A 17,967-nucleotide genomic window follows, 5' to 3' on the forward strand; every position below is an offset into this window, starting at 1 on the left:
ACCTCTTCCTCCAGATGACTACAATCGCCCTCTATACATCTATACTCCAACAGCTCCTTCAACTCATTCACAGTTGCACCTTGAAAGTTGTCGGGGTTCTGGTTTAGGAACTCCGAGAAGTAACTTTCTGCCTCCACTTTAATCTCCCCATGCGTTGCAAGCCTTCTCCCATCAGAGCATCTTATTTCTTTCATTGTATTCCGTGATTTACGAGCCTTGACAGAATTATGAAAAGTTTTGTTGTTTAGATCTCCGACATCTAGCCAATGAAGTTTTGCTCTTTGCTTAAGATGTTCTTCCTCCAAACCCGCAACATGAAGCCACTTCTCATACGCTTCCGCTTCCTCTTGTACACTGATTTCTGTAGGTTGGACCAAAGTATTCTTCTGCTTCTCCCAACACGTTTTTGAATCATGTTTTGCTTCTTGAGATGTTCAAATTCAACATTTTTAGTTTCCATGTCAATATCTTTAGAAATGAACTTAACGGGAAAGGTTTGATAAGTTTGATGTATTCCCTGATCAATTTTTATGTGATTTGTTTTCGATATCTCTTTTAAATTAGATGCCAACTGCCAATAGTAGATAGTTGGACGTTACTTTGTAATGTAACATCACAGTTCGATGTTACCTTGTAATGTAACAAGTACTATTGAATGTGCATAGAAAATATACCCGATAGCTATTTCATGAATACCATGTATAAGCTCCCGCAATACTCTTTAACGAACTGAGATTCTGATTAAACTACGTGTTAAAAAAAGGTTGAGGTACTGCTCATCATAGAGAAAGAGGGTGATCCTACCTTTGTTGAAGTCGATGTTGGTGACATGATGAGATCATGGACTAGTTTGTTTTCAAGAATGTTATGTTTGTTAGGAATATGTACTGTTAACGATATAACCCAAATGATGAACAAAAAGTAGCAAAAAAAAAAATGCCAATGCAAAGAATGAAAGAGAAAATGTTTCATAAACAAATAAATTTGTGTTTCTACAAATATAACATTTGAAAACATTGAATATATCATTTTTATTACATGTTTATATACTTAGTACATTGAACAAACAAAGTTTGAAGGTGTCTCCAGTAATATAGACAACAATTAATATCAATTAAACAAAAATAATTGCTAAGCTAGTTAGTATATGATACAAACGAAGTTACTCCAAAGCTCATCAAGTCCGTAATGTTGAATTATATAAAACAAAATCTAACAACCTATTTCACATCCAACAACGGTTCTAACGTCTAACACCATACATAACTCTTAAGAATATTATAAGTAGATTGTACAAACATATTTAAATTGCAATGATATATTTATATATAATAAAATCTAATGATGTATATCACAACTAACAGTGATTGTAACACCTAGCACTATACTTAGCTCCCACTTATTGTTATCATATAGCGACACAGTTAACATCAAACAACTTCTATAATCTCTAACAATTATTATAACATCTAACAACATACCATATTAAACAAATCCGTATACACCTTTAGCACCCAATATCATTAAACCTCTAACCTGCAACATCTAGCCAATACCATCATATAAAGTTACATCTAACAACATTAGATACATCTAATATCAGTTGTAACTGCTAACAAAAAAATGTAACACCGTATGACACATACACAGTGATTCTTTGATATTTTGCCTTAATTGTTTTTTTTTATTTTGTACGAAAATCATATACAATGTATCTCGAGAATCATATTCTAACTGCAATATAAATATCATAATAATTAAAAATAAATATATCGTATTTCATCATCAAGATATGTAAACAACAACAAAATTGTGTGGTTGAAACATCCCCTATTTATAAACCTACATATGACTAGAAGACTATATGATCTGAGGCTATATCTACACATATTCATCTCTTTGTTATATGCCAACCAGCATGACCCACAATAAAAGTATTTTAAACATATCACATCCTAAATGTTATAGATGTAAGGAGTTTTGTGACGCATATGTATACTTAGATAATATTGGTCACCATTGGGTATATTAACCTAATTGACTCTATAATTTTTGCTGCTTCATTTTATTTGTGTTAGAAAGGTGTCAAGTGCGCCATGTGATAGATATCCATCACTCATAGGTGCATGAAATCTAACAGCAAGAATTCTCACACTTACAAATTAATATTCATTGCAATCGCTAATGTATCAATAACTAGAAATAGATATGTGTGTTGCATAGGTTTTGATAAATGTTTTAATTTCATAAAACACATAAATTGAAAAACTTTTTATTGCAATTGTCGGATTTTTGTATATATTGTGTGAAACTTATTCAAGGAATAAAAATTTGTTTTTCTACGTAAGTTTTGGTTGGTATTTATATTTCAGTAATCATAGTGCGTAAGTAGTCCTTAACAAGTTTGTACTTAGGGATAGAGAAAAGGCCAGACCTAAAAATTTAATTCGAATTTAATCCCGAAAAATATGAATTAAGGTGAAATACAATGAATTTGAAAGCTGAATCAAATCAATCGAGTCGATGAAAACGTCATACACATTCTTAATTTAATATTTCTATTAACTTTCTAACCTATTCTTGTTGTCGAAACATATTCTAATGTTTCCTTAGCCATTTAGTAATGTTTGTGTTGTCATTATAGGTCTCAAAATTTGTGTGTGCATTTTTATAATTTATATACTTTTGTTTGCATGGTTTATTCAAATTAAAATATTTTTAACACAGCTCTATATATTAATTCTCTATATTTTCTCTTAAAATAGGGACACTCTATCATAGCGATGAGTTTCTCCAAGGTATGATTTTATTATAGTATTTATCTAGTTTAAGGGAAAATTTAGTGAATGATATTTCAGTCTCTATATTTAGAAAAAAGTAGCATATTTCTATATTTTCTTATAAAAATAGAGAAACTTATAACAAAATCATAGATTGAAGCAAATTCAATTCTATAATAAAATTTCTCTATTTTAAGGGAAATATATAAATGAATAATTAGGTGCATTGGAAATAATCTTTGTTGTTTAACTAATGGAAAACATTGGTTCAACATTTCTGTCATAGCGATGAGTTTCTCCAATGTATGATTTATTGCATTTTGATACTTCTTTGATTCTTTTAGCCACAAATATATATGTGCACGATGAAGATCATGTTTCTTAATCTCTATTGTGTTAATAGCTGCTATTATGAAAATAAGACTCTTAAGAAATATTTTCTCATACATGAAAGCTTATATACAATATACCATTATGTGCAAAATTGAAGTTGTAAAATGCTAAGGTTGAAAGTGTTGTTAAGCTTGACTGTTTTGATGGTTGACTCTGTTTTGTTTTCATCCTCTTCTAGTTGAGGTATGTTAGATATGTTATAAATATCTCTATTTTAGTTGAAAATAGGATCCATAATTTGTTTGGCAACTACAAATCTATTTGAAACACACAATATATATTAGTTGAAGGACATAGTACCGTCAATATTAAATCTAACTAGTTGTTTGTGTTCCATTTGTCAGTTTGAGAAGAGAGAAACTATTGATCAATGTCTATATTTGCTTGCTATATGGACGCCATGTAATCTATGAATTATCAAAAGATGTAAAAACATTTAACCCATTTGCCTATAATTACTACATGTTTTGATAAATAATTGCAAATGGTATGATGTAATTTCATGCAGATACCTTGTAGAAAACAATGACAGGTAGCTTCCCACTTTACGGGACATACTTCCAAGTCAATGAGGTTACACTTTAACTCAATATCAAAATCTATATTTTTATATGCACTGAAATTTCTGATGCAATACATCATTATAGGTGTTTACTGATCATGAATCTAGTCTAACCCCAATTGATGTTTCAAAACACTCGTTATGGAGCCTTGCTAGAAGAACCATGTACGTTGGCACATTTATCCCAAGAATATTTAAAAGTATATGATCTTCACTATGGTTAGATCTTAATGTTCTTATTCACAATAATAAATCAATATTTTAACTACTTAAGTTATTTTCAGGTTTATCAATTCTTGTTGAGATGTTATGCATTACATTTTGGTTAAGCTATAGCAACATCCTTCTTTTACTTTGATTTAAGTTAAAACCGACATTAATTTCAAGAATGTAAATCGGTTAAAGACTCAAAATGTTGTTTGTATCCTTTATTATTATTTTCTCTCACCATTTTTGACTATGAAAGAAATAAGAATATATATATGAATATATATATATATATATATATATATATATATATATATATATATATATATATCTCTATATATATATATCTTGTGATCATATTTCATTTCTTACTTGAGTCTGGAAGATAACCTTGTTAAAACTTTGAGGTTATGTATGTGATAGGGGATTTAATAGAAAATCAAGAGCACCAGGACCTTATTTTGTGCGGTTACACTTCCCGAAAGGCAGCAAGATGTCAAACTAGAAAACAAATGAAGTAATTTTTTTTGGCAGCTTTGTATGTTGTGCTAATGTTAGCTTTTAGTTTTTGTATTTTGAGTTCATGCAATCTTTTTGGCCGGCCTTGATATCTCTTTGTATATGGTTTAGATTAATGAAAGTAGTTATTAAAAAAACTGACTATGGATACCAACATGCCAATGTAAAATATGCAAAGTAAATATAAAACAATAAAGAGTGTGTCTTTGTTTGTATGAAATGTCGAGTTACAAAAACCAACCAATAGTTAGCTGAATCTGACTATTTGCTTTTATGTAATGTTCTCTCCCAACACGTTTTTGAATCATGTCTTACTTCGTGAGATGTTCAAATTTAACTTGTTTAGTTTCCATGTCAATGTCTTTAGAAATGCTAGTTTGATTCCAAATGCGGCTAGTTTTTGTTTTTGTTTACCAGAACCAAGAAATTGGTTTATTGGATTTTTTTTATCAGTTACGCTAACAATAAAAAAAAATTGGAGTATTTAGGCTCTCACCTACAAAAATCCAATATTAAGTAGATTTTATTTCCCTGTTATAACCACTGTTACTTTTCTGATAATCCTACGTTACCCCTATAAGCTATAAACCTGTAATAACTAAGCTAAGATTTATTTTCGGTCTCTCCTAGTCTACTTTTCATCTTCTTCTCTATCTCTGTTTGCGATAAGGATTAATTCTCTTTATTCTTATTCTCTATCATCAAGCTTCATTAGCTTCTCTGTCACGTCTTCTTCGCCACAAAACAAAGAACTAGAATTCTAGATGTGTTCATCCGGCATAGCTTTTACATCATCCACAATAATTGTTTCCGAGTTACTTACCCAATGATGCAAGCTTTGGAGAACAACACATTGGTGAAAGAATCATAACATATCACAAACCAAAAAGATTTGAATGGATTATGAAAGCAGTCGAAGAAGAAAAAAAACCTAATTTCGGTATTATGGAATTTCTCGAGGAAGCCGAAGGCTCGGGAAATATTTATCCTCAAGGTTAAAGTTAGTCTGGAGTTTATTTAAACTATTCAGCTCATCAAATTGGGAACGGAAAAATATTCGGGATTGATCACGTGCCAAAAATATGTCGGAAGGGTTGAAATCGCGCAAATCGACCGAGCAGCTCGAGGTGTCTCAACGCAAGGGATCAGAACGTGGTGTCAATCACTTAGCAAGCTATCTGTCTACAAAGCACGACTTGTCTCCGCAGGAAGGAGTGTTTCATGCAGCTTGACAAGTAGAAGCACGAGGTGTCGCAGTATCTGCGAACAGCGCATGCGAGCTGACATCCCGTGGCCCGTGTGTCGTGACGCATGAACCCCAGACATGCTGAGAGCCATGTGGACGTGGTGGTATCTGCTTCCATGTAAAGGAGGCATGCAACAGGGCATGTGGTCGCATGTGTGTCGCCACACATGCGACCGGAAGCATGCAAGACGACACACATGCGATCGGGTGGCTCATTCTTATTGGCCGGAAACTTCTATATATACCCAGCTACCCTGGTTCATTTTCACTCATTCAGACACACCAAGGACACTCCAAAACGTGGGTTAGAGAGAGATAGAGAGAAAGAAGTGAGGTGCTTTAGAAGTATAGACATTTTCGAAGACCAATAAACTGCCGGGAAGTTTTGAAAGACTGTCCAGAAGTGAAAGAAGGTTCTTTCCAAGTTCTGATCAGTCCAGACCAGTTCATTCAAGACATTGACGTTGGGTTTTGGGATTTAACATCACGGTACCAAGACGAAGATTTGAAGGGGATAAAAGGGGTTTGGTCAACATCCGGAATCAAATAGTCGAGCCACATCGCTTAATCACTGTGAGTCACGGTTAATTGTTTGTTAACAATTTTTAATGCAGGTTCCTGAAATCTGAAACGGCTTCCGAGCTAGGAAAGTCGGACCGGTCTAGGTGTCAGTTTGTGGATCCGAGGCTTGAGACGATGTATGGGCTAAGTGGATAGCAAGACTAGTCTAAGCACCCGAGTTATTGTGATTGTGTGATTGTTATATGTTGTTATGGTGTGTACCTCGTGTTGGTACTGTTGTGTGAGAACCTCGTGGTGGTTCTAGTAGTAGTTTACAGGTCATTGCTTCCTCAAATGGTACCACTAAGCCGGTCGTGGTCCGGAAAGTGGTGGGCTCGGTTTAACTTGGCTTGATCACCAAGGCCGAGTGTCACACATGGATGTGACAGCCCCCGGCGAGTCCAATAGAGGACCGGGGCACGGCGATTCCAATTGAGAACTTCCCGAGCGCCTACGCCTGTGTGGTGTAATAGTGAAGGGATTGCCGGTGTCCCTTATGTGGAGGAAGAATGATTCTGTTGGGCCCTAGATTGATGTGACACTCATAAAGAGTGTTTTGATTTATTATGGTTTAATGGTTTATTTCTTATATCGGTCATGCTTTATGATCTTGAATATTGATTGTTGAACTACCCGTCTTACTTGTGTTTGGGGTTGAGTTTAGAATGACGGGTAGTTGTATATGCTAGATAGGGAACCCTTGCTCACTGAGTGAAACTAGTTCACTCACTCCTCACATCATTTTGCACCTGACCAGTAGAAAGGACCATAGAGCTCGCGGAACTGTAGGAGCTGGTGTAGATTGGACATCTTTTGCTAAAGACTCGTTTTCAAGATATATGAATGTATGTTTTACTTTCGGCTGCGTCCATGGACCCTATGTATAATATTTTGGGCTTGTGAACTTCATATTTTATATATATGAAATAAAGTATGTTTTATATTCGTGACGTGTTGAATCTGATATTAGGTTAGTCCAACCTAACACAACTCTCTGACTCGGTACGGGTTGCAAAGCCTCTGGCCGAAGATTAGAGGAAACGAGTTTTGAATGGATATTTTGGGTTACAGAATTATGTTTGTGACTTGGAAAGTCTATTCTCAACCCGTCGTAACACTTCCGGACTTGGCAGAGGAAGATCGTTCGGGCATGTTCTTATTTTATTGTTGTCCGGCTGACTGACCGATGTCTAAAACGGTTAGGGGGTGTTATACCGACAATTAGAGTATTTCAAGCATTTCGCATCCTAAATGCTATAGAGATTAGAATTTTTGTAGTATATGTATACTTAGCTGATATTGGTCACCATTGGGTATATTAACCTAACTGACTTTATACTTTTCTGTTGCTTCATTTTAAATGTGTCAGGAGGGCATTGGGTGCGCCATGTGGCAAATATCTATCACTCGTAGCTACAGAAAATCTAACGGCCAGGCTTCTTACACTTTACAAATTACTATTCATTGCAATCGATAATGTATCAATAACTAGGTATGTACCCGTGCATTGCACTAGTTTTGATTGATGTTCTGATATACAATGGATTTTCAAGTTTTCAGCAATGGTATATGATTGTTTTATAATCTATGGTCTTTTTAGAGTCTTTTCAAGTTCATGTATGTTCTGGAACAATGTGAAGATTGTGGAGCTAAAGAGAGAAGAAACTCATAGCTGTTCAGAAACAAGTCAGAGTTGACATCTAGACTGTCGATCGACAGGGACACCTTGTCATCGCTCGACAGTGACGCAAGAAGATGGGCCGACTTGTTCGAGGCCGACTTGAGCTCAGATGATTCACATAATTACAAAACTGCCCCTAGCTAACTTTTACCTAATGTGGAAACTGAAATTCGCACTGTCAATTTCCATTGATTTAGGAAAGATAGGAAACCCTAAATTTTCCAGAGGTCCCGGATATCTGCTAAACTACACGCCAAACAATCAGAACACGGAAATATAAACGAAAGATAAATGCGAGAATCGAAAAGAGGGCAAGAAGGATTCTTTTCTGAATCTGCGTATGAGCGTTACAACTAGGTAAGAGCTTTCGCCACGAGAGCTGTCGGCGAGATCCCTAGTTCTAGCAACCTAAGACTGCGGAAACCTAGTTGAGTCTCAGCTCGATAACAAAAAAAATAGAAAGTTGCCTACATGTCCTAAGTGCTAAGTTTTTCTCTGAGTAGAAAAATTGCCTCACCCTGCATCTTTAACCTCGAGATCCTTATATACTCCTCCTAGAGGCGGTTTGTTCTTTCCTTTTCTGCCCTCGGTCAAGATTATCACTTTACGGAAATATTCCATTTTTCTTCGATATTCGTATTTATCTTTGGAAGCTTCACATTTATCTCTGAACTTGACATTTATCTTCCCCTGCAGAATAAATGATAAACCGTCATAACGATTGGGCTTGATTTCGTATAAAATAGCAAGTGGGCTTCCAGCCGCGTGCTGGACCCTTTCGTGACGTTTTCCGACTTAAGTGTTTTTACGATTTATCGAAAGAGCACTTCCGAAACGACGTCGATTCCGAATAAGGTTCGAATTTCTCGTATAGCGGAGGCAGATTGAGGTGTTTAATTAACTGTTGCCGTTTTATACGATCAATTCGAACTTCATACGAGACAACGAGTTCTTGCGGTTTTTAAATCGGAAAGTTCCAACGATGACTCCAATCGAGATGAAACAAGAGTAGGTTTGATCCAATCCCAAAGGAGGGAGCTACGAGGACGGGACGAGGGCGGGCTAGTTGATCCAACTCGCCGAACGGGCGAGTTGGACGGTGCGTTCGGTTTGGATGATAGATCCTTATAGTTGTTTCGTTGTGCGGGTTCGTTTGTCTGAGGCCTGGAATAACCTTTCTCGAAGACTTATCGTGTGAATCCTTTCCGGAGTTGTTACGAAACTCGATTTAGGTTCTACCACTTCTCTTTTCTTTTGAATTTTATCTCTTTTTTCAAAGAGGATATTTCTTCGGAAGTTTTTTGACGTTGATTTCGTCTTAACCGATTTTGACCCCAACCCCTAATATTTATAGTGTTTGCAATTTTTTGGCAGAACACCACGCTTTTACTTGTATGTTGTGCTAATGTTAGCTTTTAGTTTTTGTATTTTGGGTTCATGCAATCTTTTTGGTCGGCCTTGATATCTCTTTGTATATGGTTGAGATTAATGGAAGTAGTTATTAAAAAAACTGACTATGTATACCAACATGCCAATGTAAAATATGAAAAATAAATATAAAACAATAAAGAGTGTGTCTCGGTTTGTATGAAATGTCGAGTTACAAGAACCAACCAATAGTTAGCTGAATCTGACTACTTGCTTTTATGTAATTTTCTCTCCCAACACGTTTTTGAATCATGTCTTGCTTCGTGAGATGCTCAAATTTAACTTGTTTAGTTTCCATGTCAGTGTCTTTAGAAATGCTATTTTGATTCCAAATGCGGCTAGTTTTTGTTTTTGTTTACCAGAACCAAGAAATTGGTTTATTGGATTTTTTTATCAGCTACGCTAAGAATAAAAAAAATTGGAGTATTTAGGCTCTCACCTACAAAATCCAATCTTAAGTAGATTTTATTTCCCTGTTATAACCACTGTTACTTTTCTGATAATCCTACATTACCCCTATAAGCTATAAACCTGCAATAACTAAGCTAAGATTTATTTTCGGTCTCTCCTAGTCTCCTTTTCATCTTCTTCTCTATCTCTGTTTGCGATAAGGATTAATTCTCTTTATTTTTTTTTCTCTATCATCAAGCTTCATTAGCTTCTCTGTCACGTCTTCTTCACCACAAAACAAAGAACTAGAATTCTAGATGTGTTCATCCGCCATAGCTTTTACAGCATGCACAATAATTGTTTCCGAGTTACTAACCCAATGATGCAAGCTTTGTGCCTCCTTTAAGAAAACTATGTTGTTGGAGAAAAAAAATTGGTGAAAGAATCATAACATATCACAAACCAAAAAGATTTGAATGAATTCTGAAAGCAGTCGAAGAAGAAAAATCTTGACAAGTATCATGAAAGGTTTGGTAAGTTAGACGTATTCCCTGACTAATTTGATATGGTTTGTTTTGATATGTCTTCTAAGTTAGATGCTAAATGCCAGTATTAGATAGTTAGATGTTACGTTGTAGTATAACATCATAGTTAGATGTTGTTTTTCAATGTAACAAATACTATAAAATGTGCTTAGAAAACATATTCGGTAGCTATTTCATGAATATTATATATATATATATATATATATATATATATATATATATATATATATATGTGCTCCCGTATAACTCTTTAAGGAACTGAGATTCTGTTTAAATTATGTGTTTGTCAATAATCTATAGGTTGAGGTAATTCTCATCATAGAGAAAGATAGCGATCTCACCTTTTTCGAAGGTGTTCCCAGTAATATCAGACAACAATTAATCTCAGCCAAACAAAAATCATTACTAATCTAGTTAGTAGATGATACAAACGAAGTTACTCCAAACCTCATCAAATCAGTAATGTTTAATTATATAAAATAAAATCTAACAACATATTTCATATCTAACAACGTTCTAACAACTAACACCACATAACTCCTAAAAATAATATAAGTAGATTGTACAAACATATTTAAATTGCAATGATATATTTATATAAAATAACATCTAACAATATATATCACAACTAATAGTGTTTGTAACACCTAGCACCATACTTAGCTCCCACTAATTGCCATCATATAGCGACACAGTTAACATCTAACAACCTTATAATCTCTAACAATTATTATAACATTTAACACCATATCATTTTAAACAAAACCTTATACGCCATTGACACCCAATATCATTAAACCACTAAATATTTTCTAAATCGAAACATCCACATATAATGTTAGCAAATACCATCATATAAAGTTACATCTAAAAACATTAGATAAATCTAACATCAGTTGTAATTGCTAGCAAAAAAAATATAACAACGTATGTCACATACACAGTAATTCCTTGATACTTTTTCCTTAGATTTTTTTTTTTTGATTTTGTGTACGTGTAGAGTGAAATTCATATACTGTGTCGCTCAAAAATCATATTCTAACTGCAATATAAATGTCACCAAAATAAAAAGTAAATATATCATATTTCATCATCGAGATATGTGAAGAACAAAAGAATCGTTTGGTTGAAACATCCCCTATTTACAAACCTGCACATGACTAGAAGGGTATATGATCTGAGGCGATATTTACACATATTCATCTCTTTGTTATATGCGAGCCAGCATGGCTGACAATAAGAGTATTTTAAGCATTTCGCATCCTAACTGCTATAGAGATTAGAATTTTTGCCGTATATGTATACTTAGCTGATATTGGTCACCATTGGGTATATTAACCTAATTGACTATATGCTTTTTTGTTGCTTCATTTTAAATGTGTTAGGAGGGCATTGGGTGCGCCATGTGGCAAATATCCATCACTCGTAGCTACAGAAAATATAACGGTCAGGCTTCTTACACTTTACAAATTACTATTCATTGCAATCGATAATGTATCAATAACTAGGTATGTACCCGTGCATTGCACTAGTTTTGATTGATGTTCTGATATACCATGGATTTTCCAGTTTTCAGCAATGGTATACGATTGTTTTATAATCTATTATATGTGTGTTTGGAGTCTTTTTAGAGTCTTTTCAAGTTCATGTATGTTTTGGAACAATGTGGAGATTATGGAGCTAAAAAGAGAAGAAACTCATAGCTGTTCAGAAACCAGCCAGAGTCGACATTCAGCTAGACTGTCGATCGACAGAGACACCTTGTCGTCGCTCGACAGTGACGCGAGAAGACGGGCCGACTTGTTCGAGGCCGACTTGAGCTCAGATGATTCACATAATTACAAGACTGCCCCTAGCTAACTTTTACCTAATGTGGGAAACGAAATTAGCACTGTCGATTTCCATTGATTTAGGAAAGTTAGGAAACCCTAAATTTCCCAGAGGTCCCGGATATCTGCTAGACTACACGCCAAGCAATCAGAACACGAAAATATAGACGAAAGATAAGTGCGAGAATCGAAAAGAGAGCAAGAAGTATTTTATTCCGAATCTGCGTATGAGCGTTAGAACAAGGTAAGAGCCTTCACCACGAGAGCTGTCGGCGAGATCCCTAGATCTAAAAACCAAAGACTGCGGAAACCTAGTTGAGTCGCAGCTCGATAACAAAAAAAGGGAAAGTTGCCTAAATGCCCTAAGTGCTAAGTTTTGCTTTGAGTAAAAAATTGCCTCCCCCTGCATCTTCAACCTCGAGATCCTTATATACTCCTCCTAGAGGCGGTTTGCTCTTTTCTTTTCTGCCCTCGGTCAAGTTTATCGATTCACGGAAATATTCTATTTTTCTTCGATCTTCGTATTTATCTTTGGAAACTTCACATTTATCTCCAAACTTAACATTTATCTTCCCCTGCAGAATAAAAGATAAACCGTCATAACGATTGGGCTTATTTCGTATAAAATCGCAAGTGGGCTTCCAGCCGCGTGTAGCGATGTCAATTGGGTCCTCAGCCCGCGGGTCTGGCCCGTAAAGGCCCAGTGCGGGGTGGGTTTGGGTTTATTTTTCTTAGGACCGCAAATTTGCGGGCCTTGCGGGATAAGTACTTGCGGGAATGGGCCTATGCGGGTTGCGGGTCATGCGCAGAACCCACGTTGCTTCGTCACTTTCTAAGTTTCTGGAAAGCTCACCGAGAAAATGGTGAAACAACCGGAGCGATTCTCCAGACAGTCGCCAATCCTCTTCGCTCCTCCGTCCGAATCACCTCTCTTTCTTTTGGGTTCCGGCAGATGGAGAGGCAGAAAGCTCGGTGAGCTCGTCGTATCTGCACGCGCACTCTAACCCGACGATTATAAACCCGAAGAAGAAGTCGAGGTATGGGCAAACGTTGTCTCCGTACGACAGTGGGGAAGAGGAAGAGCTTGATGATGAGAGCGACGACGATGACGACTGGTCACTCAACGTCAGTTTCTTTCCTCTTCATCTATCTTTTTTTCTTGACATTCTGAAAATTCGAGCATACATGTTGTCAAAGATTTGAGCTTTGAGCTTAAATGTTGTTAAAGATGTGTGATTTGAGCTTTATGGTTGGGGGATTTAGTATGAATTCTGGTTTTGTGGTTTTATTAAGAATGCGTGATTAGTGAAACTTGTTAAAGATATTGAAAGTTGTCTTTTTTTTTGTTTAGGATGACTTCGCAGAGGTGACAGAGTATGAAAAGAAGAAACCAAAGTCACAGAAGCCAACCATTGCTAAGAAAGGTTTGTGTTTTCTTCACAAACCTGTTGTAATAGCACTTGAATGTTCTTCTTAGGAAAAAAACTTTGTAATGTTGCTTTGATTATGAAGGTGGGAAGAAAGTATGACGCTTCTCGGGTGATGCTAAAGGATGCAACAAGTGATGTTAAGAAGCTCTGCAACTCAGGCTAAAATCATTGGCACGAGCCAAGTTGGATCATTGGAGGCCTTTTGCTAGCTTTACAGTTTTTGCTACTTTCAGCCTGGTATATTCTTCAGGTATTACATAAACTTAAAGCTTTACGTTTGATGGTAATGCTTAAAGTTGAGCTAAAGTAAGCAGCTGTACATGATTTCAGACTCAGATCATGGAGATATTCCCTGAAGATATAAGCGTAGTCCTCTACTAGAACATGTGTGCAACGCTAATCTCAGTGCTAGTATGTCTATTTGTAGAAAGAGACTTAAATTCTTGGAAGCTTTAACCGGGAGTGTCACTTGCTGCAGTCATATACTCGGTGAGTAATCATACCTTATAAGTTTCGCTAAAGTACATACTCTTATCTTCTTATCTCAAGCTTTGAAGCTGAAACTCTGTTTTTGTTTCCTACACAGAACAGAGAAGATGAAACCTTATCATGAAGATTTGTCATTGTGTTTGATTTATATCCAGTTGAAGATAGGTCTTTTAGTTTCATAGATACATTAACTAATTTATATCCAGTTGAAGATAGGTCCCAATAATTTAGTTGCCTTTTAGTTTCAGCAGATTCATTAACTATTTTATATTCAGCTTATTCCATTACTGTCTAAATGTCATAACAGTAACATAACATAACAGTAGGATAATAAATATATGGTATGTAAGAAATATGTGTTGTGTTTACCTGCAGTGAGCATTGATATGATGATCATATATAGCTAATCAAGGATGTATGTTATTAGCTATTTTGTGTTGGTTTGTGTGGTTTGATGATCATATATAGCTAATCAAATCTGGTGTTACAGGCTGAGAAAACAGCTTTCGACGAAGCTGAGAAGAAAAGAGAGGAAGAGGAATCAAAGGATGCTCCTACAGCTGACTCTGATGTAAAACGGCACTGCAAGCAGCAGCAAAGAAGAGAGAGATGAGATACTCTGATCTGAAGAAGATAGAGAGACTTTGTGTAATCTTATAATTGTGGTTTGATGATGAATAGCATGCCTTTCTTTTGGCGTACTTTTGTGTTTCGTGAAATTCTCTCTAGAACGGAGGAGTGTTTAATATTGATATATTTCCTTATATTTACTTCGCTTTCAGTTTCTAACAATTTTTTTTAAAAAAATTAATAATTGTTAATATTTTAAAAACCCTAACACGTATAGGCAGCCGTAATTTAGGTTTCAAAATAGAATTTTTGAAAAAAAACAAACTACGACAGAAAAGCTTGAGAGAGAATGGGATCAATAAGCGATTCAGAAGAGCAGTTCACGTTTGATCCGGAGTACTCTCCACCAAATACTGTGGACTTGGGAACTCATCAAGTTATGGCTACTCTTGCTGCATTGGAGGAGGTTGATGATCAGCTCGATGAAGATGGTAAAAGTGGTGTTGTTAGAAAGAAGCAAGGAAAGAAAAGAAAGCTTATCAGTCTTGCGGATGATACTGACAATTCTGATGTTGAAATCACTCCACCAACCCAAACAACTAAACCTCGCAGAAAGAACAGTTATGGAACAGCTTCTAGAAAACCTATGTTCCAATCCACTTTAGATGGAGGCATTGGCTCGTCCGCACAGGCGTGTAGTAAGGAGAAGTCTGTGCCTATGAAATCTGTGATTCGTGGTGGAAGAAGAAAGCCAGTGCCTAACTCCCAAAAAAAGAGGGTCGAGTCTCGCCAGTCGCAGAAGCCTGCCGCGTCTACTCAATCGCAGAAGAATAAGAAAAATATTGAGGAGATACCGGATTTTGACGATGAACTGAAAGTTGGACGAGGCTGAAAACGGTTTGGAGGATATGGAGGATAGACAAAGATCAGACGTGTGGAAGGATTTCACGGTGGTTGAAAAACCCAATGGAGATTTGAAAGTTGTGTGCAATCATTGCAAGCATGAGTATGTATGGTATTCTCACTCGCATGGAACAAGTGGGTTGAGAAGGCATCGGTTGAGATGTAAAATGTATCCAAGGAATACTGGAAGGCAGCAACAACTCAATACCGAGGGGAAAGTAGTATCTCGCAAGTATGATCATACTGTGTTTAGCCAGATGGTAGCTAAGATAATAGTCCAGCATGATCTACCTTACTCGTACGTGGAGTATCAAAAAGTTAGAGACACATGGACGAGTGTCCTTCACATCTGACTTGTGGACATCGGTCGAAACACAGCAAGAGCAGATGTGTATTGATTATATGAAATTGAGAGAGACACACTCAAGAGGAAATTAAGGAGTCTTCCTGGACGAGTGTCCTTCACATCTCACTTGTGGACATCGGTGAAACGAGAAGGATACATGTGTGTGACAGCACATTACATTGATCGGATTTGGAAGTTGAACAGCAAGATCCTGACGTTCTGCGCTCTACCACCACCACATACCGGTATGAATGTTGCACTTCAGCTCCTTGAATCACTGAAAGAGTGGGGAATTGAAAAAAAGGTGTTCTCGGTCACATTAGATAATGCTACAAGTAATGATTCGATGCAGGATATTGTGAAATCACAGCTGAATTTGAATGATGATTTGTTGTGTGGAGGAGAGTTTTTCCATGTCAGATGTGCAGCTCACATACTTAACCTCATAGTGCAAGATGGGTTGAAGGTTATTGGAGACTCTTTGCAGAAAGTAAGAGATAGTGTTAAGTATGTATTAGGATCGGAAACGCGTGAACAATTGTTCCAAAAATGTGTGGATGCTGCGGGTGTAGTAGAAAGTGGATGGCTAATACTAGACGTGCCGACTAGATGGAACTCAACTTACTATATGCTTGAAAGAGCCATCAAGTACCGTAAAGCATTTGTTAAGTTGGAGACGTTTGATAAGAAGGGTTATAAAACAGCGCCCACAGCCGAGGAATGGACTAGAGTAGACAACATCTGCAATTTTTTGGGTCCTTTTGCTGTGATCACAAGCTTGATGTCTGGTTCGAGTTACCCGACTGCAAACCTGTATTTCTATCAGGTTGGTTGATCCATGATTGGCTTCGGAGAAATGAGGAAAGCGACGATGAGATTGTCAGACACATGGTGCCACTGATGAAGGAGAAGTTTGACAAATATTGGGATGAAGTTAGTAGTGTTTTTGCAATGGCAGCAGTCTTTGATCCACAGTTTAAGCTTTCAATTGTCGAATGTTGTTTAGGGAAGCTTGACATGAGTACACGTGATCCGAAGGTGAAGAATTTGCGTGAGAAGCTCAGTATTCTGTTTGAGACATACGACAAAAAATCGAAGAATAACTCACCTTCTACTGAGCCATGTGAGACTGTTTCGCAAAAAGCATGTGCAGCAGGATCAATGGGACTGTTTGGGAACTACAATGTGAGTGTTTTTCACTGAAATTCCTTCTGTTTATTTTTTTTCTTCTCTGATTTTTTTTTTTGAAACTTTCATTGGATTTCTTTGCATTTCGCAAAGTCAGTGGCATTGTGAGTGGAAAGACTCCTCTAGAAGCGTATCTTGAAGAACCACCTTTGGACATTACTAATTTCCAGAGCTTGGACATCCTCGATTGGTGGAAAGATAATGCACATCGGTATGGTGACTTGGCTGCAATGGCATGTGATCTTCTAAGTATTCCAATCACAACAGTGGCTTCGGAGTCCTCTTTCAGTATTGGATCGCGAGTTCTGAATAAATATAGAAGCCGTCTACTCCCAAAAAATGTGCAAGCTCTGATATGCACTAGGAATTGGATCAAGGGATACAAATCTTTTGCACATGGTAAATAACTCACATTTTACTTTTTTTTAAGAGTACCATTATCCTTTATCCTAAGTAAATGAAGTTTCTGATATTTACAGATGAAGAAATCGATGGTGATGGTGAAGAAGAGAAATTACCATCATTTGAGTCCATTGTCAACGGAGAAGATGAAGATGATCAAGTTTGATTTGGTGTTTTGCTTTAGTTTGATTTTTTTTGCTTTATTACAATGTGGAATTTCTTATTTAAGCTCATTGGTTTTGTTTTGCAGTACTATGAATTGTTTTATTACAATGTGATATTTATGGTTTAAGTTGATTAGTTTTGTTTTCGGTACTATGAATTAGTGTTTTTTTTTAAATTAAATTTTGTTAAGACTACATTAACAAAACTAAGCTAGGATCAAGCGCTATACATGGCTAAGAAAGACATGATGTGGAACTTAATGGTCAATATGTATGTGCTTATATGTATAGTGTTGTGTTTTTTTTTCTGTTTCCCTTTTTCTTTGGTCCTTTA

General features: G+C 36.3%; 1 long non-coding RNA gene across 1 annotated transcript; it reads left to right on the forward strand.

The window, feature by feature from the left end:
- Nucleotides 1–13,043: 13,043 nt before the first annotated feature.
- On the forward strand, nucleotides 13,044–14,074 carry LOC106304779. Its single transcript, XR_001262829.1, has 4 exons — nucleotides 13,044–13,266; nucleotides 13,493–13,565; nucleotides 13,654–13,821; nucleotides 13,902–14,074. It is a non-coding gene; the product is annotated as an uncharacterized LOC106304779 (long non-coding RNA).
- The last annotated feature ends 3,893 nt before the right edge of the window (nucleotides 14,075–17,967 follow it).

The sequence above is a fragment of the Brassica oleracea genome, chromosome C7 (assembly GCF_000695525.1).
Source record: "Brassica oleracea var. oleracea cultivar TO1000 chromosome C7, BOL, whole genome shotgun sequence".
In the NCBI taxonomy this organism is placed as follows: Eukaryota; Viridiplantae; Streptophyta; class Magnoliopsida; order Brassicales; family Brassicaceae; genus Brassica; species Brassica oleracea.